We start from the raw sequence: 24,648 nt of genomic DNA, 5'->3' as shown, positions 1-24,648 counted from the left end.
GTAATAAGTAATAATAATAATAAATAATAATAAACATTCGAATTACAATAGGGTCCTTGCACTCCGTGCTCGGGCCCTAATAATAATAATAATAATAAACATTCGAATTACAATAGGGTCCTTGCACTCCGTGCTCGGGCCCTAATAAACATTCGAATTACAATAGGGTCCTTGCACTCCGTGCTCGGGCCCTAATAATAATAATAACTCTAACAGATACAATAGGGTCCTTGCACTCCGTGCTCGGGCCCTAATAATAATAATAATAATAAACATTCGAATTACAATAGGGTCCTTGCACTCCGTGCTCGGGCCCTAATAATAATAAGTTTACTTTATCTATCCCACAATGGGGAAATTGACCCTTCCCCTGGGGGAGCGGTGAGCTGCAGATGAGCCGCGCTCGGGAGACGGCAGCTGGCTGGGGGGAGCAGGGATTGAGCCACCAACGCTTCGGTTATTGGACCACCTGCTTGTGGTAGGCCTGAGCCACTAGCCACCTTGTTAATAACCTGATGTCTTCACATTCAATCATGTAAGACACATTTGTTTTGAAAGTTCCCAGATCGGAATAAAAAACATTGCACTTTGACATCTTTTTGACATAATCTCAATGTCAGACTGCCTTAAATTAAGTTTTGATCTAATCAATCACTCAAGCCAACAGGATACAAAGCAAAAGCCTCCTCAAATTCAGGTGAACTGCTTTTCTTTGGACAGGATGTATTTCAGGACTGCTTTTGTTTGTGATGCGCTATAACCCTTGTGCTATCCTATGGGGTCAAGATGACCATTGGCGTGTTCTTCCTACCATGACAAAGGCGGATACAAGTGAAGAGGATTTCATGTAATCCATGGACACCAGTTGAGATCACAAATCACTGAAGAAAAAAGTTCAGCTCACTGTCTTATGGGGTTTAGATGACCTTACTCCCAATGTCAAAGTGCCTAGGAAAGCACAAGGGTTAAGCATGTCCTTGAATGCGTGTTTAGCAGATAGTGTTCGCACTGGACTTTGGCCACCTGACATATCACATACCCGCCACCTACAGTTGGAAGAGGCTTGCTGCGAAATGTAGAAGCAGTGTAAATCTTGTGAATCTTGCTCCAGATTTTTTCTTTCACAGCTCCATTTCGACATATGAAAGACTTTGTGTTGTGCCAGTTTTCAGTTTGCACTTCTGTGAATTGAAAGGGATGGCATTCATTCGTTACTACCAAAGCCGAGTCCCTGTTTGATCAAAGCTTAACCTGGTTTAACTTTCAACGCATGTTCAATTGTTACGTATTTTATACGTAAAGGCTGAAAACAGTCTTAAACATGAATGTAGCTATGTGTGCATGTGAGAGCTTTGAACGAAATGCGCGTATACACGTGTTTACACAGACTTCTCATTGGAATTGGTCACCTGAACGCGCATGGTATAGTCCAGTGTCAAGTGTCAAGCTTCAAACCAGTTAAGCAATCAACATAATTTCAGCAGATTCTGAAGCGGAGAAAAACAGCCTTGAACAACTGATACTTTACAGTAATGAAGTGTTTCTGCAATCAGTGTGATTTAATGCCAAGAGATGCGGTTTTGTGCCATTATGCAACACATGATGTTATTAATGTGCTACATTGGTGCATGAACACAAGTTGAGCTGAGCTTTGAGAGGCTTTTACTTTGTTTATAAAGTCAGTCAAGCTGCATAACTGAGTTCAAAGTGTCAGTAGGATCTCACAAGATGCTCTGTCTGCATCCCATCCCACCTGCTATTTCTTTTCTTGTCTGTCGGGACCCTGGCTTTAGCCTCAGAGTTCCTGTCCTTAAAATGTACCTAGGGCCCCGTGTGTTTACATGTGTACAAACAAAAGTCTTTTTTTGAGATGCGTTTCAAAATGTTTTTTCCTCTCATGTTTCTGTCTGTGATTAGATTATGTTGACACATGTCCTTCTCTAGAAACATGGGGCGAATAGCAAGATATTGACCCATGCTGTCAGTCCTGAATGGATGATTTTCCTCCCATGGCAGAGCTCATCAGTGATTCAAAAACAACTGATCTTTTTTTTACAACAATCTTAATGTGACCTGAAAATATTGTTAGAGGTCATTGCAAAAGGGCAGCAATGACTGCTGTAACCATAGAACAGACACAAGTAAAAAACATTCATTAGACGAGATAAAATTCAGATTCATTGAAAGACTTGTTGGAAAATTAACTTCTGCACATCCAATTTACTTCTGAAGTCATGTGTGACCTATAGAAGCTGCTGCAACATTATCTTTCCCATCATCAGGTACATTAATAACACCTTAACATACACTGCTTCATGATAATTACCTGCACATTTCTACTCCAACATAATGGTTTTAATGCATGCACATATAAATCAGTGCCTGGCACGTTTTTATCATATAATCCTCAATCCATTCAACCATGTAATGTCAACTGTCATGTGGGTGATGTATATATTTTGTAATCTTTACTGCAGGATCAAGTTGATATGTCAAGCATGCCGTAATGGTTTCAAAGGTCTACTAACGCAACTCACCCTGCCATTTCAGTCCCAAATGCGACACAAATGATCTAATGATTCATTCTTACTATAAAGTGCTACAGATACAATGGAAAACAGCACCTGTTATCACAAGACTTCATTAGTGAAAAAACAAAAAAATAGCCCCTATATCAAGTTAGATGACGTGTAACATGTAAAAGGATGTAAGAACATGCTTTGGAAGATCAATTTTCTGTTTCTCAGATTTAGTATGTTGTTCTTCAAAACAAAATCGGTGAATATGCAAGTACAGTCTTTGTCTCAGCTGTAATTGTTATTTATTTCTGTAATTTTTCAGTTCAAATGTTCTGTTCTTTCTGCTGCATTACACTCGAGACCATTTTTTTTTCTAAAAGTGACTTGATTTAATTGCTGTTAAAACATAAACATTAATAGCTGAATACATTTTGCCCTCTTCCTCCTGTCTCTCTGTACCCCCCCTCCTCACCCTTTCTTTCTTCAGTGGATAAAGCCAATCTTGAGGCTGACTCCTGCCACAAAACGTTCTGTAATAGTCTAATTGTGGCTAATGGTTTGTGCAGCTAATTAAAGTGTATGAATTACAATAATCAGTCAGCCGCATGGAGGCCATGTCGCTTCACGCTGTTCATCCAAGCATGGAAGCCCAGGACCAGGGAGGGAGTATAGTCCAAAGGGGGGGCTGGGCCACTCGGAATGAAGGTAATGGGCAAGTGATGAAGAATAAGACGGACAAATCTTAAAAACCGAATCCCAACCTCATATGATTGCACTAACACTGCACAACATGTTTGGGAAGAGCAGCAGCGAAGGAAGGGGGCATGTTATGAGCAGAAAAGAAAACAGAATGCGTAAATGGATTTAATGGTAGACTGAGCTGAGCAGGAACTGAGGGATAGTTGAAGCCTATTAAGATACTTTCTGCATGTGAAGTCTGATTTGTGTTCTTCTTCAGTGCACTCATATTAGTAAGCCTCTTATTATGACAAAATTAACTGCACATGCTTCTTTTCTTTGAATAAAATGAAAAAAAACAGCTATTAGGATCTTATAGATGCATAGCTAAACTTTGTATTTTACTGACATTTCTAAGCTAACTTTTTTTACTTTATTTTTAGTGATGCGTTAGTGCCAAAAGAACATTTTTGTGTCTCTGAATTTTTAAGTAAATCTTTTATTTACATGAGTACACCCCTGCAAGGCATCGGGACCACTTCTGTACTGCTTCCTACATACCTTTGCACCACCATGTAAATACCTCTGAGCCACCTATGTATGAATCTGTGCTGCCTTTGTTAGACCTTTGTACTACCTATGTAATGTCTCTGATCACCTGTTATATCTCTGATCACCTCTGTTATGTCTCTGATCACTTCTGTTATGTCTCTGATCACTTCTGTTATGTCTCTGATCACCTCTGTTATGTCTCTGATCACCTCTGTTATGTGTCTGATCACCTCTGTAATGTCTCTGGAACACTTCTGTTATGTCTCTGGATTACCTCTGTTATGTCTCTGATCACCTCTGTTATGTCTCTGGAATGTCTCTGGTATGTCTCTGGAACACTTCTGTTATGTCTCTGGATTACCTCTGTTATGTCTCTGATCACCTCTGTTATGTGTCTGATCACCTCTGTAATGTCTCTGGAACACTTCTGTTATGTCTCTGGATTACCTTTACCTCTGTTATGTCTCTGATCACCTCTGTTATGTGTCTGATCACCTCTGTAATGTCTCTGGAACACTTCTGTTATGTCTCTGGATTACCTCTGTTATGTCTCTGATCACCTCTGTTATGTGTCTGATCACCTCTGTAATGTCTCTGGAACACTTCTGTTATGTCTCTGGATTACCTCTGTTATGTCTCTGGACCACCTCTGTTATGTCTCTGTAATGTCTCTGGTATGTCTCTGGAACACTTCTGTTATGTCTCTGGATTACCTCTGTTATGTCTCTGATCACCTCTGTTATGTGTCTGATCACCTCTGTTATGTCTCTGGATTACCTCTGTTATGTCTCTGATCACCTCTGTTATGTCTCTGTAATGTCTCTGGTATATCTCTGGAACACTTCTGTTATGTCTCTGGATTACCTCTGTTATGTCTCTGTAATGTCTCTGGACCACCTCTGTTACTCCTCTGCATGCCTCTGTAATGTCTCTGGTTCACCTCTGTTATGTCTCTGGATCACTTCTGTTATGTCTCTGGATCACTTCTGTTATGTCTCTGGATCACTTCTGTTATGTCTCTGGATCACTTCTGTTATGTCTCTGGATTACCTCTGTTATGTCTCTGTAATGTCTCTGGACCACCTCTGTTACTCCTCTGCATGCCTCTGTAATGTCTCTGGTTCACCTCTGTTATGTCTCTGGATCACTTCTGTTATGTCTCTGGATCACTTCTGTTATGTCTCTGGATCACTTCTGTTATGTCTCTGGATCACTTCTGTTATGTCTCTGGATTACCTCTGTTATGTCTCTGTAATGTCTCTGGACCACCTCTGTTACTCCTCTGCATGCCTCTGTAATGTCTCTGGTTCACCTCTGTTATGTCTCTGGATCACTTCTGTTATGTCTCTGGATCACTTCTGTTATGTCTCCGATCACCTCTGTTATGTCTCTGTAATGTCTCTGGACCACCTCTGTTACTCCTCTGCATGTCTCTGTAATCTCTCTGGATCACCTCTGTTATGTCTGTGGACCACCTTTGTTATGTCTGTAATGTCTCTGGATCACCTCTGTTATGTCTCTGTAATGTCTCTGGACCACCTCTGTTACTCCTCTGCATGTCTCTGGATCACCTCTGTTATGTCTCTGGACCACCTCCGCTAGTCCTCTGCATGTCTCTGTAATGTCTCTGGATCACTTCTGTTATGTCTCTGGACCACCTTTGTTATGTCTCTGTAATGTCTCTGGACCACCTCTGTTATGTCTCTGGACCACCTCCGCTAGTCCTCTGCATGTCTCTGTAATGTCTCTGGATCACTTCTGTTATGTCTCTGGACCACCTCCGCTAGACCTCTGCATGTCTTTGTAATGTCTCTGGATCACTTCTGTTATGTCTCTGGACCACCTCTGCTAGTTCTCTGCGTGTCTCTGTAATGTCCCTGGACCACTTATGTTACTCCTCTGCATGTCTCTGTAATGTCTCTGGACCACCTCCGCTAGTCCTCTGCATGTCTCTGTTATGTCTCTGGACCACCTCTGCTACTCCTCTGCATGTCTTTGTACTGAATCTGTAATTTCTTCCCTGTTTTTACCTCCTATCATCTAACATGAGCTTTCTTACTGATTTCTTCTTTCCGATTCTACTTTCATCGTCACTTTCATTGAGAACCTTTTCCATAGTGGTAAATGACTCCGTGTTCTGACTGCCTTACTATTCAGCATAACATTTACTGAAAGCTCTGACCGCAAAAATTAACAAAAAATCAACTTTGTGTGTTTTATTCAGAGCCGTGCATTGGAATCAATCATGCTTTACACTCTTAGCTTCATCTCATTTTCTTGTCAGCTAATACTTGGTATACCATAGACTGTTTGAACTATTTTGGCAAAATAAATCTTAAGAGGACATGAAGCTTTAAAAAATATATTTACACTCTGGTAGTTCTTTTAAAAAAGAAATGAGATGCTCTGTCTGCAGTTACCTAACAGAATCAACTACACACAGCATCTACTTCCTATGTTTAAGTGCACATAATGGCAGTAGTAAAGTTTTACAAGTCAGCGCCGAGATCATTACGCTGCACACAAAGCCCCTTCTTGTCAGTTATATGTAAAACAAATGAGCAGAGCGCTTGTAAAGATTGTCCTTGTAAAATACACAAAAGCACTCACAAATATATTTTGCACAGCCAAGTAATCAGCAGTAAAGATGCTGCAAATACAATATGATTACAGAGCAACCAGAGGGTTTTTTCCTCTTTCTCAGGAGTTCCTGGCACTCAAAAGCTAGAACACTGAAGGACAGGGTTAAAAAAAACCTTTACTGAAAAATGTGGCGACAACGTGAGGAAAAGATGAGATTGTGAGTCCTGATGGCCACAGAGCACAGAAGCAAAACTGCAGTGAAAGCATTTCTACAAAGAATTTTAGAGAATGACGAATGGCGGCTCACACCCTCTTGTTTTGTCTTGTTAAATCAAATGGGCATTTTAGCAAGTTGTCTGATCAGTTACTGTTGACAAAAAGAAAGTATCAATTATTCATAATACTAAGAGATGCTTGTGATAGAAACGCACACACCCAATTTACTCGATGGTAAAATGACTTAGTAACCAGGTGATTTATTTCAGTTTAATGGGGTCTCAATTGCAGCGGCCACACTCAGACAAATGAGCAAACAAGTCAGAAAGTGACAGTGATATCCATTATGTGCTTAATTATCTTCAAAGTTCCAATGAAGGGCATGTCTTTGGCTAATGGGAAGATGGCGTTAAAGCAAAGTGCTCCTCAAATAGCTCCGGCAAATCGGACTATCTGCGCCTTATTTTTGCAAAACTCCAATCAGAGCTCTGACAGACGTTTTTACGTTGAGCAAATTGGCTCAATCAGTGTCCTCATCAAAAATAACAAACATTTATTAGTTGTTTCTTCTTTGCAATCCTATTTCAACTTTAATTTCCATGGAGATAATTTGACTGAGGCCATTTGTTGTGAGTGAAATAAAACCCGCTGGTTGGTGAATTAAGGATGAGAAGATTCAGGAGCAAGTTGGGCCAGGACCCAAATGTTGTTTCAGAGTAGATTTGATTGCATTGTATTAAAACAGGACTCTAACCCTTTTCCACTTTTGCTAAGTCATTAATCATAAAGAGATCAGAAAAAAAAAACATTTCTGAACATAGAAAATGTTAAAAAATGTGAGTTTGACCATTGGCCAATTCTTCAAATAAATCAGTCAAATGAGAATATAAAGAGAATTTATTGTCACAAAATACTAGGATTGGAAAGAATTTTCCCCAAAACTGCGACTTGTACTCCAGCGTGACCTATTTATGTTTTTATTTTTATTTTTACTGGGCATTTTTTTTGGGGCTGAAACTTATACTACACTAGGGTGACTCATATTCCAAAAATGTTGGATAATATGGACCAAGTTATGAATAAAAAGAGTGGTGCGACTTCTTGGTCTTTTTGTACTTTTTTTGTATTGTTTAATTTTCTAGCAGAAATTTCCCAGCTGACAATCATTTCTAGTATAAAAAGCTAAACACATTATTAAAAAGTGTATTAATTATTATATCATGTTATTAAAAAGTCTAACTGACAACATTGACATCATATTTTGTCATTGTTCAAATCAGGATGTTTGGAGTGGAAGAGGAACAAGAGGGACATTTAAGAGGTGGGAAGGGACTATTTAAGTGGCTGCAGATGATACAAAGCATCAATCTTTCATATGCTTTGAGGCCACTTCAAATCAATTTCACCCCAGTCGCTTCCAGGCTAATCATGTGGCAGAGGGCAGGCGATGTGCCAGGTCTGTCTGGACCGAGAAAACGACAGACACCGAGGCAAACAGGCACTCAGTCACAGTCAGGCAGATAAGCAGATAGACGGACAAAAATCCCGAACCTGCACTGGGCCCGTTATCGAAGAGGTCCATCTGAAATGACAAGAAGTCATCCATTCCTTGCCTGAACATTATTTGCAGTCTGTTTTGGTTTACAAATGTATTCCACCATATGCTGAAGAGTGGTGCGAGTCTATTCCAAGGCAGAGGAGGAAGCGTCTGCAAACATCTGTTTGGACAACATTGAAAAACAAGAGCTTAAATCAAATCTCACAAACACTTGTTACCCGCAAAAATACACAAACCACCTGAACTGTGTTTATGAATGCAGAGTATTTACACACACAGGTGGAACGGTTCATTATGTGTGATCCCAGTGGCTCTGGGCTCATAAGTTGTGCATGCATATGCAGGGCTAACTCACAGCGCTGGACAACACACATGCTGTGCTCCTGAGTTAGTGGTGCATATGTACACCAAGCACGCTTTGTTTATTGTATTGACTTATTTGTTCTGTCCATTGACTGTGTTCCCCATAGCAGAGCCTTGCTTTTCTCCGTTTAAATCACCACCTCCTAATTATCTGTCACATTTTCTCCTATCCTGTGCCAAAGACACACAATGGCCAATAATGACCCCGTAGACAGCATCTATCAGGCGCTACGCCATTGATTCCTCTCTCCCTCATTTTCTCCCCATTTCCTCTCCTGCTTGTTTGGTGCACATCCTCCTTTTTTTTCCTCAGCCATTTCCCTCTCCTCCTCTCACTTTGTTTCTCTGTCAGCTGGCGTCGACCTCTATGACACCACGCATTTAATGCGAAACGCCCGAAGCAGAAATGCATCGTCCAAATGTCTTGTTTTGCAGGATTTCTCTTTTCCCTTTTGTTTCCTCCTGAATAAAAACAGATTTCAAGAGTAATGGAGAACTGGGAAAACACATTGGAATCTGTATATTTATTGGACTGAGTGTGGCAGAATAAGTTTGCGACAGAAGTCGCGACATTTAAGTCTGGAAAGTGCCTCAAGTGGAAGATGTTTAACTGCTGTCACTGGTTGACTGAACAGACAGTAGGGAGTCAAAACGGGTGACGGGCCAGAACTTTGCCAGAATGGACTCCTGTATGACAGTAATGAAGCTTGAGTGTTAGCTGCCTGGGGGCTGCAGAGAAACTTCTTCCCCTCCCACCGTTTCAGCTGGCATCTGCCCCCTTTACATGCCTCGCCCACAGTCAACCCCCCCACCACACAAACACACTAAAAGCCTCACCCTGCTGAGAGTGCAGGAGCTCAGGGTCATTATGGCAAAATGTCAAGGCTTACTGTCACACGGCCCAGAACGCTGCCGTCACTGTCCTCATGTCCTGATGGGCCAGGCTCTTTCTAGATACAAACATAGCATCTGTCTTTTCACACACCCCCACCACACACACATTTAACACATTGATTTTACACAAGCCAATTTCTTAACCAATGACAAAACCTGAGAAAAGGGTACGATTTTTACCAGACTAAATCCAAAATGTCAAAAAGTTTTTCCCTTTTGTGCCTAATCACATCAGTAGGCCACTAAGCTACAAATCCTATAATAACCATTTTATTGTTTCTTTCAGAAAGGCAGAGCAAACAGGGAAAGGAGCTGAAACTGCAGGCTGCCCAGTCTGTGCAGCACAGGAACATCATGTAACTTGTAATCAGACAAGCATAACAGAAGGTGAGCAGACTTACAGCTTGTAATTAAGAAGTTTCAGTGTCGACAGATTGCTTGGTTAAAACTGACATAATTTGCTAAGTTAATATTTAAGTATTTCTGACATTTTTGTGGGAAAAAGAGCCTCGTTTCCAGCCTGGAGGTGCAGCTCTGACCAACAACAGCCTGTAAATCTCTACAAAACCCCACATTCTATACTAAACAAAAGCATTCTTATGTGAACTTTGATTGGAGTTGAGGTCAGTTGGTAGTGCAGCTTCACTTTTAATACATTTCTATGGAATACTTTAAGAAGTAGATAAGGATGCAATGTAATCTGTCCAAAAATTGTAATTTTTCAACTATCAGCTGCATTTTAGAAGAGTAGGGACATTTTTCTTTCATGAACAAATAGAACAAAGATAAAATAGAATCGGAAAAGTAAAAGTTTAACCAATTTAATGTAAAAATATTCATTTTAAATGATGCCTGCTACAGGTCTTAAATAATTGAAAAGAGTTTTGTTTCCTGTGGCTTTTGAGCTGAATGTCGACAACACTCTGTCTTTAGCCTGGAGGTCACAGTGTCCAAGATCCTCCTCAAAAATCTCAAACTAAGACTCATTTGGCCTGAGGACACTTTCCAAAGTTTGGAAACAGCTTGTGAGCCCATGCAGTCTTTTGGAACTCTTATGCAGATGATTATGCATATGCCAAAACGGTCATATTTGTTTTTTGCCACCTGGTTTTATCCGCCTTTTTGACCCTCTTGAGCTTCCATGTTCTCATCATCTGCAATCAAGCTCACGTTCCTTCTCTGTTCACCTGAGAATATTTAGTTGGTTCTTCATTTGACCTGATTGGGCCATTGGATCTTTGGATCATGCCTGTCTGCCTGCCTGCATCTCTTTACAGAAAACAATCATTCTTTTCTGACCCACGATTCAAGCACTAAGTAGGTTTTTATGTTTTAGAGAGACATTTCAATATATATTTTCTTTACCAACTGTTGTATCATAAGTACTTTTGATCCAGTTTCTAGTCACACCTCTAATTTAGTCAAAGGTTGGAAGGCTTTTTGTTAAAAACATTCTTCAAATCAGCAAACACTTAAACGGCAGATTTCTTTTGATCTTTAGTGTTTGTGATTTCCTCCATAGCCTCTATTATGAACACTGATGATTGTTTAAAATTTAAATTATCCTGATTTTTATGAGAATTTTAGGCACAAAGAAACATCTCTTGCTCCTTTGCCTTTTTATACATTGGTATTCCTTTGAAAATAATTTGGGATAAAGGAAAATTTCCAGTTTTCAATGACAGGTTATAAATTTAAATTCAAATTCTACTTTTACAATCTTCTGGTCCAATCCTTGCAGTCTAATAAGTTTTAAATAAAGAAATTCCTTATCAATCACTTTTAGTTTAAACTTCAAACTGTACTTGTTTAGCGCCTTTCATTTGTTACAAACACAAAGCGCTTTACATACAGTAAAAGCAAATAAAACGCTCATTAAAAATACAAAGTTATACAAAAAACACACCCACACACAAAAAACAAAAAAAGGACATTTGCACAAAATTAGCACCTCTCCCTCCAACCACCTAGTTCCCCCAATATAACATTTTAATTTTTTTATTTTAATTGTCCTACTTGACAATTACACAATGACTGTCATACAAGTAACACATTTTGTCCCCCCACTATTATAAGGTCATTTTCAATCTACTTTTTTTTCACATCAATCCAGTCTTTCAATGTTAGGTTGTTAATGAAGGACTTTATTGCTTCTGTTATTCGTGACCATTCAGATTTTATTCTGGAGTCAATATTTTTAAAAATATAATTGCAACTGAACAATCTAAAGACAGTTGATGGTCTGCATACTTCATCTTATGTGTCTGTCGAACACATTCATGTTTATTCAAAGGAATTCAGATCCAAATGCTCCTGGACCATGACCTTTAACCCAAGATCTCTAATTTCTTGTGAAGTAGTTTCAGTGTTAATAAATTGGCTGAATGCCCATGATACCCATTTTTTTTACCTCATCGTTCCAGTAGAGTTCTTCTGTGTCAAGTTCATTCAGCTCCTCCAGGCTTTTTTTTTACTAAGACCTGTTTTTAGTTTTTCTGGTTACATTTGAGGTTTTGTTTTTTTTTGTTCTGTGCTTAATATTCCAGCTTGTAAATTACAGCAGCAGTGTCATTTTTCCTTCGGGGAAGTGAGTGGCACACCTCTATGTTACCCACGTCCATCTAAACCCTTGTGGTCTTGAGAAAAGACACCACCTGTTGTAGCACAGAGCTCACCTCCAGCTCCCCACTGACAGTCACTTCACAAGCATATGATCTTTTTTTGCCTTTTTGCCCCGCACAACATACAATTAATTCTCAAATATTACTCCAAATCCTCCATTTTCCTCTACAGATCTGCTTCATGTTCGAATCCTATTCAAGATTTTGAATCCAAAAACACTTTTTTTGTCCTCCAGCAGTTTGAGGAATTTTGTTTGTTGCAACTTCACAACATTTAAATCCTCCAAAAGAAGTCAAGAGACTTTATAATTTCTAATATTATTTTATCAACCTATAATTTTGTTTCTAAAGATAAGTGCTGTAGAAAATCTATGATAATTGAGCTTCTTTCATTTCTCTGTATTCATGGAAAAATGGATTGGACACAAACAAGGCTTGATCCTGTCTTGGTCCCTTCAAGGAAAACGAAACAGGAAACACTCAGACTCATATCACAAAGACTTTACATCACTTCATTTAGCATATTTTCTATTAACTGCATTTAATTAAATCATAGTAAAGTATTTTTTATTTTATTTTATTTGCTAGGATGACAAAAGTAGACTTTCCTTTCTAGATTATTTCAAAATAGGAGAGAAAATCACTTTTGGACAGCTAACATTGAGTTTTATGCACTGCATTTATCAGGAACTAATACCCATAAATCTAGTTATATTTTTGGGTTTGCTGTTGCTTTTAGTCAAATTTACAGTTGATTTGTGTTCACTTCTCTGTCTTCTGATTTAATAGCCTGTATTCACAAGCCTAAATCTACCTTATGTTTTATGCATTACATATGAAAATCAATTTTTCTTTGGAAAAAAGATCTAAAAAGATATTCATATTTTGCTTTCGTGCATGAATTTTTCTGATTTTTTTGCCTGTTTGTATTTAACGTTCCTCTTTTCATTTGCTTTAGTTTTGTATCAAATGCTTTCAAACCGCAAAGAACAAAAACACATACTGTTGCTTATTAGCGGCATGCTTAAAAGGTAAAACAGCTTGCTGGAAATGGTGCCAGACAGTCAAAAGCAGGACGCACAGCGTTGTTTAAATTCTGGAAGGGGTAATAACAACGCAGATAGGATCTATCAAGCAGGACGCTGTGGAGAAGCAGAAGATAAACTCTGGTGCACCTAAGCACAGATGATTCTAGACACTTCAAAGGGAAAAGAGGCAAGGACTGCTGACAGAGTTAGTGACGAGCCCCCCACCCTGACAAAAAAAGGAGAAAAAAAGAGAACCACAGGAGAGCAGATGGATCAGGGGAGACTAGACAGCATCTAAAGGAAGACAATAACAGCTATGGTTGCTGTGTAGGTGTGTTAACATGCTCTGATGTAAGAATTTAAAATGTCTGGGACTTTAATAAGGTGTTTACTGGATTTTACAGAGTATGTGAGTAAAGTTTGCTTTGAATGGAGTGGGCACTGTTTAATGTGAGTGTGTAAGTTTACATGTGTGCAGCTAGTCAGCTCCCTGGGGGCCTCTCTCTGGAAGAGTCATTCTAGTTGCTGTAATCACTCTGCTCACTAGCCTCCACTAGAAACCTAATTTGGTTTGAATGTTTCCTTTTCTGTTTCCAGGCTCTCCTTAATCCTTTCTTTCTCCCTCCTTCACCAAATATTTCCTCCATTCGTCTTCTCTTTCCGTCCACTTTCCCTGCATTTTTTTCTCTCTAAATCCCCTATGCTTTCCCTCTTCCGCCGTCCATTTCTTCCCTTCTCTTCGTAGAAATGACATTTGATTGATGGAGTTTGTTTTACTTTAATTACACTGCGGGTGAGCATCTGGGTCTGCTCATGCCAGTAAGGCAGATAACTCAACCTGGTTAGGTTAGAAATTGGTTTTCCCAAATTGAAACACAGTGGAGAGGATAGGTTTTTGGTCTGCCGTGTTTTATTACTGTTGTGTTGCTCCTTGTTCCTTTCCAACTACTTTCTTCTCTTTGTCTTATACAGTCATTAAAATATTCTGCACTGTTTAAAGAGGCTGCACAACTACCACTGCAGGTTTTTGTGATTTAAATTGTTAATCTTCATTTCTGATCAAGAAATTGGAGCCATTCCTTTAGAGAAGTGTAGTAAGTCTGTATGGCTTCACTTTTTCCTGATTTCACCCTTATCTTTTTCATGCTTCTGCTTTTTGTGAGCCCTGTCACCCTTCAGTGTTCAAATTTGATGCAAACCGGAAAATGCCAGGTACCAGTAACTAAGTACCAGTACATATTTGCATTTTATAAAAATATGTAGTGGATCAAGCATGTGAAGATATATACCTTTCAAAAGTAAGAATTTTGCAGTTGTAAAATTGTGCCTACTCGTACATAGGCTTTGCGTCTGCAAGTTTTTTCTTTGCATATACATGCAGATCTACAGACACAAACTGAAGGCATAACCCTTGACCTTTGACAGTACTTTTCTGTCTGATTTGATCAACCAATCCGCAAGTTTCTCCTGGAAGCCACCTCTTTCTTGCTAATCAAGACTAAACAATTGACCCAATGGTCTCTTGGAAATGTTGCTGAGGTGGTCAGAGTAATTTCCGACTAATGTGCCTGTCCCATTTCCCTTTTCAACACACAGACTACTTAACCCTTGTGCTATCTTAGATGACCCCACCCTTACATTGACGCGTTCTCCTTACCATCACAAAGGTGGATAAAGGTGGAAAGATTTCATGTAATCCATGGACACCAGTGAAGATCACAAATCATTGAAGAAAAAAGGTTCAGAGCACTGTCTAGTGCAGAGGTGGGCACTGAGGGCCGCATTCCTGCATGTTTTCCAGCATACCCTGCTCTGGCATGTTCTGATTGGCTGGACACACCTGAACCAGGTAATCAGCCACGAGTAGGGCAAGATTATTGGCTGGACACACCTGAACCAGGTAATCAGCCATGAGTAGGGCAAGACTATCTGGAAATCATGCAGACACACCGGCCCTCGAGGCCTGGAATTGCCCACCCCTGGTCTAGTGGGTCTAGATGACCCAACTCCCAATGTTAAAGTGCCCAGGATAGCACAAGGGTTAAGGTGACAGAGATTATCTGCCCAACAGACCCTTTCCAAAATTTTGAAAGTCATGGTAAAGTGTATTCATTTCAATAATTCCATTCAAAAAGTTCAACTTTCATAGAATATAGATTAAGGGCTCACTGTTTAACTGATTTCAAGTATTTGTTATTTTTGCATAAATTGGGAATCTAGTAAAATGTTTGCAAAGAAGATAACAACTGAGATCTTGACCACATTAAATAAATCAAAATAAAGTATTCTCAAAATGATACTTCCATCTTCAATTCTCCTTAAATCTGGACGGGGACCAGGTCCTGCTGAAGACCTGCATCTCCATCCAGATCATCAGCAGAAGGAATCATGAGGTCCTCTAGAAGATTCTGCTAGACTGTTGCAGGGATTTTGGATTGAAGAAAGTCTTCCTCCAAGCCCTTGGACCTTGATTTCATATTGAAAGACGCACTTTATTTTAATCAGAAAAAAGGACCACTGGCCAACTGTCCAATCCTTCTTCTCGTTGGCCAAGTTGAGAAGTTTTCTCCGTTGGCCCAGCCTCAGAGGTGACGTGACCCGAGGAACCCAACGTTTGTGGCAATCTCCCAAATGTGCCTCAATGTGGTGGTTTTTGAAGCTCTTCCTCCACCTCCTTCCAGTTTTTCTGGATGTCTGCAGGTTCTTGAATCTTATCCTTTTGTTAATCCCCTGAAGCCCACAGTCATCTCTTTTGCTGGTGTATCTTCTCCTGCTACATTTTGCCCCCCCTCCTTTAGACTTTCCGTTGATATGCTTGGACACAGTTTTCTGTGAACAACCAGCCTCCTTAGCTAGGAACACAAGTGGCCTAGTAACCCATAACTATGGAGGGGAAAAATGATGTTTTCTTTTGTTTTTAGGCAAGTTGTCAAGTCTGACGTCTTCCCCATATAGAGCCCAACTGAACCAATTTAAAGACATCTAGCAAACCCTTGCAGGTGCTTAGAGTTTAGTAGATGATTAGTTGGTGTGGAACTCTGTTTAAAATATTCATGTTCTGCAGAATTTGAGCAGATTTCTCTGCAGTATTCTAATGTTTTAAAATCCTGTTTTTTTGTGTTCCATAAGCTGGAACCCCAATTTGTAAAATGAATGAAATAGTGGGCCCTGAATCTATTAAAGTTATTTTTTTAATAGAATTATGAAAATGCACTTTTTCTATTATATTCTAATTATTTGGTAGGGTTCTGTAAACAATATGCAAATTGCACCTTTAATAAACCACTTTTTATGTGAATATCTTTCATGACATCAAATTATAGCATGAAATTAGAAAAGCATAAACTTGACAAATCTTTTAATGTCATTCTTATTTTATTCTTTAAAAGGAACCAGTTTGTTGGTCGTTGGTGTTTTTTTAAGCTACCCAATCATTCAATTAACCCTTTCTGACCTTAATGACAAGTGATGGTGATGGTGGCGTCATTTCACATCCTCACATTAGCATTTAACTAGTAAATTTACATTCGGCTGTTGTGTAAGCCTGTTGTAATTTAATACAGTAATGAAGACAAAGTGAGCATAAAAGACACTTCTGTTTATTGCTATAAAAGCTCTGAAGAAGCAGAGCAGTAAAAATTCAGAATTGGAGTTTTATTTCTCTCATTACAAACTATGGATTTCATCATTAATATTGACCTGAAATTTGTTTTGTTCCAAAATCAGATGTTAGCTTGCTTTAAATGTCATGAAACACATTTTTTGCTCTCAATCTCCAGAGCAATAGTTAGACTTTAAGAACAAAGGCATGATCAGCCTCTGTGATGCTGCATTTCAATTTTACTTGCACAGAGTAAAATTGTTCATTATCTGAATTGTTTTCTTTACTTTATGCACGTTTCTCAAAATCATAGAATATAAGAGGTTTCAGGGAAGATGAATAACCATGAGTTTAGTAATCAAGCGAGCTAAAGTTTACAGCACCATTCAGATTGGGGTTGGTTTTTCTGCATATTAACTATGGACTTGCTGCATTCTAACACCACTAACTATGATCCACCTTAAGATTCTGGAAAGTAAACTTAAGAAAGTTTGTTTAACAGCTTAATTTAGCAATTTTATACATTCTATTAATATTTGTATAACTATACGCTCTGATGCAAACATTCATGTGACCTGTCAGCAGGGCAACATCAAGTCTCAGACTCCTTAGGAAATGTGATTCACATCACGGCCCTGCGACTGCTTGGTGACCTGCCCGGGCTTGTACCCAGCCTTCAGCCAACATTAGTTGGGATAGGCTCAAGCAACCCTGTGACCTCAAAAATTGGTTGTTTGAAAGAGTTAAAACAAAGATTTTCAAAAAAAAAAATCTCGTGATTAGAACAAAAACACTTGATCAGATCAAAAAGTTACTGCCAAAATAAAAAACTTTTTGTTTTCGTAATCCTTCTGCTATCTTAGATGACCCCACCCTCACATTGACGTGTTCTCCCTACCATGACAAAGGTGGATAAAGGTGGAAAGATTTCATGTAATCCATGGACACCAGTGAAGATCCCAAATCCTTGAAGAAAAAAGGTTCAGCGCACTGTCTGGTGGGTCTAGATGACCCAACTCCCAATGTTAAAGTGCCTAGGATAGCACAAGGGTTAAACATAAAGACATTGGCTTGATCTTCAGTGTTCTTGTGGTGGTGGTGAAAAAGTTAAACTTACTTATTTTTTTAAAATATTCTGCTGTTTCCTTTAGACATATTCAATTGTTACCATATGATTTGATTTGGCCAGACTGGTTTCCTCCTTTTGGCGATGCTTTTGAAGAAGGACTTCTTGCTAATTTGCCTGTAAAGTAAACCTGATGTCCACAGGCATTCATTACTCAGTGCAGAAAGAGTGTGTGCACACAAATGGAAATAAATAAGTCAGAGCCTGAGCTTGCTACCATTATTTATTGTCCTTGTCTAAACAACATTTGAATTCTGGCCTCACATCTGCAAGGGTCACATAAGACTGAAAGATGTTGATAAAAACATGTCTTAAATTTTTCAAGGCTAAATCTTACTGAACAGCTTCCACCTTTAATGGTTTGGTTTTTTCATAATGGAGCAACATGCAACCAATATTCAAACCACACAATCAAGGAACAGATTAATTATTAACCAAAGTAACTGCACTACTCTTGCATCTGTAGCAATTAAAGTTGTGTTTTAATAGGATTTTTATCAAACTCAGTCGTGTTATGTTAGTCCAAAGAAGATTCTAAAATACTTTACATAAAACAACTGAAAAGTGTATGAGAAATAAAAGACAGAAAGGTTGTGCGGGTGAGGGTAGAAGTAATTGATGGTTTGCATGATTTCAAGGTCCTAAAGAATCCACAGGCGGTAAATTAAGAGAAATAATTTTCTCAGCAACAACTGAGTGTCCACAGACTGTTTTAATGCCCAGTAATAAAATCAACTTTGGCATTTGGGCACTTCATTATTGTCTCTGTATAACAGTTTAGAAATATTCAACACTCTAACTTAAATAGTCTTCCACTTCGATGACTTTCACAAAAAGGAAAACTGAATGAAAAACAAAGAGGGTCAATTTTATATATTTAAAGCACAAAAAAACTCAAATTTTTTTTAGGCACCAGTCCTTTATTCTGTTTAAAGTGGACTGCTGTGCCACTTTTGCTGTTCTTAATCCTCTTTTGTACTTACATCACTCTCTTTGTTTAATTTTGTTACTTACTAATTCAACAAAAAACTGGAAGTCAAACTCCTATAGTTGGTGTGCTGAAGGACGGGTGGTGAATTTGTGTTTCCTAATTTCCCTAAACTGTAATGACTAATGCCTCTCCGCTATGCACATGTTGCTCTACACCAGCAAATTTGTCCAGACAGTGATATAAAAAAAGATTTGGATAATTGCAGGAAAAGAAAGAAAGAAAGAAAGAAACAAATAAAAAATCAAAAGCTTGCATCCGCTCTTATTTTGGTAGGGCCAGTTCCCTATATTAACATCCGGGTCACGTGGCCACTTCCTGACATCCATGCTCTGGCTGTTGCTGATCTGCTGTGGCTGCCTGCATCTCCTATAGCTGTCTGCTATTTAAACTTTAAACCAAACTTTGGTGTAACATATTGCTGAACCAGTTGTTTGAACAGACTACTCTTACAAACTACTTTAGCTACTCTTCGGTGAGCTTATGCGATCGGGTCACACACATAGCAGTACATCAGTATTTCAAAGGCTTCTACCTCACAGAAAAAATGCCATGCTAGTGTGGCTACATACAGATTTTTGATCAGTCTTTCTGTTGAAATTGGAAATGTTTCAGTTGTTTTCAGTTTGTCTGTTTTAGGACTTTTCAACTTGTTTTTGTATTTGTGCCTGGTCTGCCATTTTGGTTTTGAATTCATTCATTCATTTATTTATTTTTCTCCTGATTTATACTGAATTGATTAATGCTAAATATGATTAAAAGTACACTTTGTTTGAAACATTATTGAAACCCATTGATTTACGTAAAACGGCTTGCCAATTTTACATCACATTCGTGCGAATTCTCTTGCTATTTCGAGTTTCTCTGAAACCCATAGAGCGACAAATGCCTATCACTATGTTCTTCTCCCGAACAAACACACCTGCACCGCGGGCTTCAAAAGAAGAAAACACTGCAGAGCAGAGTCAGGATGCAGCGGCTCAGACTGAAGAGCAGTGAAATACACCTGAGTCACTATTTGGCCGACTGTGCTTTGTATTTTTTTCATAATCATTTTAAGTTTTCTGCCGTTTAATCCAATTACTCGGGTCGCGGGGCCAATCTCCGCAATTTGAAGCCTTCTGTTCACATTGATGATTAAAATTATTATTTGACAGTACAGTACAGAAGTTATTTGTTGAAAAAAAACGTTTGTAAAGTACTTTTATTTGTGAAAGAAATGCTTGAGCCTGTAAAATGGTTTGTTCTTTTATTTTCAATGTATAATAGAGTATTTAATTGTATAATAATTGTAAAAAAAAAAGGTTTCTACTTCATGGGTTTTGCCTATCACGGGTTCTTTTTGGAATGTAACCCCTGCGAAAAACAAGGGTTTACTGTATAGCATTCTCTTTTTTTCTCCACGCGTTTCCATGGTGACTCTGGAAATCGGCGATCCATTAAGAATGCCTTTATTCACTTGCTGTGCACGTGCATTAACCCAGGGTTACAAGTCGAGCGCAATTACACTAACTCATATCCGGTCTTTTGGAACCTACATGCCACAGTAAGCAGGTTCAGGTGGATTTCAGCCAGAGTTCAGGGTTAAAGTCAGGGTAGTTTAAATGTGCCTTCTGGAATACCCCCCAGGGGTCGAGCTCTTTAAAAATGACACAAGAGCAAAGAAAACCGATTTTTATTGTTTTTGCTTAAAAGCACACATTTTATTTTTATTTCCATGCTTTGTTTTGTTCTGCAGCATGTTCTTATTTGTATTACTTTGAAAGGATATATTTTTATGGAGAGAAAAATATTTTGGGATATTTATAAGTTGAATATTTTACATAAACTTAAAGCAATTTGAGTGTTTTCTTTTAAAATTTACTTTATTTCTAACTTGTATAATTTTGACAGGATATATTCTTATGGAGAGCAAAATATTGAAAGTTATTTAAAGTTTAAGTTGATTTATTTTGGAGTAATATCCCTGTCTGTTTTTTATTCACATGTTAAAAATGTTACATTTTAAAAGTATTAAAATGTAATATTAGTGTGTTCAATGAATGCTTATCCTGCTCGGCCCATGACCAAGGGTGTGTATTGGATTTTTACCCCCTGTGCGGATGAGTTTGACACCCTGGTCTACTTAAATGTTGATCTAATCTGTTTACTAAAAGTATTTACTTTCATAGGTTAGCAAAGTTGGGAAGGTTCAGATTTGGGCTTACTCACAGCACATCAACGGTTGACTTGGTCAGTGTTCCCCTTAAACCATCCATGCCCAAGCAGCACTACAGACATTGATACAGGTTGTGCTGTTCATTGTTTTTGTCAAACCTTGAGTCACATCACAGCCCGTCCACACCATCAAGACAGTTTTGTTGGAAAAGGTATATATTTTTTTTTTGTGACACTGTTTACAGGAAATTCATACCCTTGGAGAAGCTCTGTGCGTTTTATCAAGCATCTAGGATTATCCTATCACCACAAATTTAACTCAACGTTAGCTTTATATCATATAGACTCCTCTCCTTTGTCATCTTGTTGTGAGTTATTTGTTGCAATCTAAGATCTTATATTCTATGCTTGGTCTATTTGACCGATAAAACTGGCTATTGACACCAGGACGTTCTTTGTCCTATTTTCCGCTCGCAGCCCAACATATCCATGAAGAAGCATTGGGTGTACCCCCATAACAGAACCACAGCAATCACAACAACCAAATAAACCATATTATGAGGTCAACCAGGCTGTGGCACTTTCCGAGTGGTGTGCTTTGATGGGTTTTTGAACACATCTGCTTCTTACCAAGAGATTTGTTTTGAGAAATGTTAAAACAAGTTTGAACTCGACATGATGCCATCATGGGAGAGGCGCAGAATGAGGTTCAACAAAGATTCAAAAATGAAAAATCCAGACATGAAACTGACATCTCTTCATTATGACAAGGCTTGCAAAAAAGTTGAAGTTCACTGCCAAAGTATGATTCAATAACACATTTTGAACTCTCAAAGACAACCTTAAAGCCAGATAAAGAGAATGTTAGAAGCTAAGAACAACAATATGGTTACAGTAGGAATGGCTGCATATAGCAGTTGCTAGATTTTCTTTTACATGTTTACTCAAAATAGGCTCCGCATTTCTAAACCTCAGAAATCCATAGCATATTATTATAACCACGGTTCTATCATTTTCATTTATGACACATGCTGTATGTAATTTTGTAGCCATATAGTTTATGGTATAAAGTCTCAATGAACTATTTTTGTTATTGTGCGAGTGTGGCTGTAACCGTGCCTTAGGCTGCTTATTACCCCCAGAGAGCTGTCAGGAGGCGGGGGCAATCAGGGCCTGCTGCAGAGGGAATGACCATTCAATGCGCTCTGAAGCTTTAATTTGGTGTTTTTCCTTCTCTCTTTCTTTTTCTTCAGTAAAAACACTTAGAAGGTGTATTTTTGAATAGTGTATTTAAATGTGCTTGAGTTTCCACAGCCTCCCTTGGCGTCTGTTGTTTGTAGCATGTGGAAACAGCTGAAAGTGTTTTGTACGCCATGTTAATGTTTTTCATTTTCTTGTGTGTTTAATTGTACTGCAAAGCCCTGAGCTCTCTACTATCATATTATTAGACATTTTAATACCTGAACAATAACAGTTAAACACTGTTTTTGAAAACTAAAATGCAATTGTAATGTACATTAAAGGAGACTTTGGGATAAATCAGATGAGGAGGGTCGAAGAAGTGAAATTAAACCTTCAGCTTTGTTATCATGGTCTGGCAGTGTAATCCTTCATTTACCTTGTTTTTTTTACTACCTTCTCCAATTGTTTGCAGTGTTTGTCCCTCTTCGTTGTTTATCTGGGTTTTTCTTGTCGAGGCCGATACCACTGCCAATTACTCTGCTCAGCAGCGGCTCATCATCCTCAGTTTTCTTGCAGTATATCTACTGCGGTCACCACCCCACTCTGCTCCAGTTTGTAAGTCCACCACATACGGTGCAGGTCAAGGCCAAAACCAGAGCTAAGTAGAAAACAATTTGAAAATCTTGTTTAATCTGTGCTCTTTGTCTGCCTCAGGACTCATGTGGTGCTAATCTGTCTGCCCTGCTCTCTGGATTTCCAGGAAAAAAAAAATTCAGTCCATGCACTCAGCTCTGTTTCTGTCTCTCAAACAACACTGTGTAATGGAAAAAAGGATTCAAAGGATTATGCTAGTCATCACCAATTTACATGATAAACAACTTTGCTGCTCTTACCCTACTCTATCACCTGACTAGAAGTCATACAAATTGCGATAAATGTCTAAGAACTCTTGCCCGTGTAATACAAGAAAAATAAGAGTAGTATCAAAGTTCCACTCAGATTACTTTTGATCTATTTTCAAAACATTCCCAGTGGTCTTTAAATGATGATTTTGCTAAAAATTGATTACAAATAATCTGTTGTTTTCTATGACATAGTTTCTGCAGAAGTTTAATAGAAATTCGCTTATGAGTTGTGGGTGGGACTGTTGCAGTGAAGGAAGCCTCCCCTTATTTCCCATCATTTCCCATCATCCCTTTGTTTACACTCTCTCCAATTAGCTTACAGCCCCTCACAACCCCAACCTCACATTACAGGTGCAAAAAAATGGTTATCCAGCCATCAGTTTTGAGCCAGATGCCATCTCAGATGAGGAAAATGAAGACGTACATAAATCTATTTGTCTGCAAATGGATTGCATCAGAATGGAGTGGAGCAGGGAGCTTGTGGCCTGCTGCTTGTAGTTTATACACATTACCCACAAGCTTTTTCCAATCCCATATTTTTGTCTGCTTCTAATTCACCACAATCAGAAAAAATAATACTCAGAAATGCAATTTTAATCTTAAATTATTTTCTATATGTCTTAAAGGTTATAGAGAACATGTTACAAACATGATTTTCATTGGAGGGGGGACTCTAACTTTTTCAAAAATGTACTACCCCAGGTTCTGCCCATTTTACTGATAATGGTTTCTTGGGCTGCATTTACACTGCAGGTCTTGATGCCGAAATCCGATTTTCTGACTATATCCGATTTTTTTTTTTTTTTTTGACGACCCGCTTACATCATCTTTTAAAAGTGACCCGTATCCGATTTTTGCATTTACGCTATACAATGCTGAAACAATCAAACGTAGACGTTCTGAGGACTACGCAGCAGCATTTCCGCCTTCCGCAGACCTCCCTCTGACTTTTGTGACTGCGGTTGTCATGGAGGCATCTCAGAGACGAAGGAGGCGTTGCCTTGGGCGCTCCAGAGAGGAGAGGAAAAAGGAGGGCTCCTTGGCTCTCTCTGAATTTTGAATGAGGAAGTGTTTGCAGACGTTGTACTAACAGTTTGATCCAAGTGTTGAACCTTTCCTGCGCGATGACTTCTCTTTTTCCAACCGTGGTCAGAAACGCACAGGAGATTTTCTCCAGGGCCGAAGGCGGATTCTCCTTCGGGGTTCACTTTCCCGTTCTGAACTCTCACCCTCCAGAGTGGGTTAAGAGACTCCAAAAAATTTGGGGGAGACACTTTGTTTTTAATTTACGGTTCTCCGACACTCCCCCGCTCCGTGCTCACACCCCCTCTCCTCTCCTCACACACACACAGCGCGTGCGGTCCCCATCATACACGCCCCCACTCCGCAACACAAGCAAATAAACTGCTTCTAGCTTGTTCCATAGCAACGGTGTCCAGCTTGATTAGTTACTGTTTGCGCCCCGACCGGGACCGGACCAGGATTAACAGCGGTTTCCGACTACGGTCTGAAGCCTGAGGCTGAAAGGTAACACGCTGACAGCAAAATCAGCGCACAAAAACACCTTAATAAGTCATGTGATCTCAGTTGGTGGTGTCCTGAGTTGATGTCACTGAGGTACGACTCGCATTTACTGGGGAATATCCGATCTGTCTGCTTACATGGCACAAGCAAATG

The 24,648-nt window shown here is 39.0% G+C and overlaps 1 long non-coding RNA gene across 2 annotated transcripts in view; it reads left to right on the top strand.

The window, feature by feature from the left end:
• The window catches only part of LOC105354105, a 128,289-nt gene that overhangs the window by 98,317 nt on the left and 5,324 nt on the right, over window positions 1-24,648 (top strand). For both annotated transcript variants that reach the window (XR_002873292.1, XR_002873293.1), the window contains exon 3: window positions 9,650-9,750. This is a non-coding gene — a long non-coding RNA (uncharacterized LOC105354105). The remainder of the gene's footprint in view (window positions 1-9,649; window positions 9,751-24,648) is intronic.

This window comes from Oryzias latipes, chromosome 5 (assembly GCF_002234675.1).
Source record: "Oryzias latipes chromosome 5, ASM223467v1".
NCBI lineage: Eukaryota > Metazoa > Chordata > Actinopteri > Beloniformes > Adrianichthyidae > Oryzias > Oryzias latipes.
This window is presented reverse-complemented; position numbering and strand designations above follow the sequence as displayed.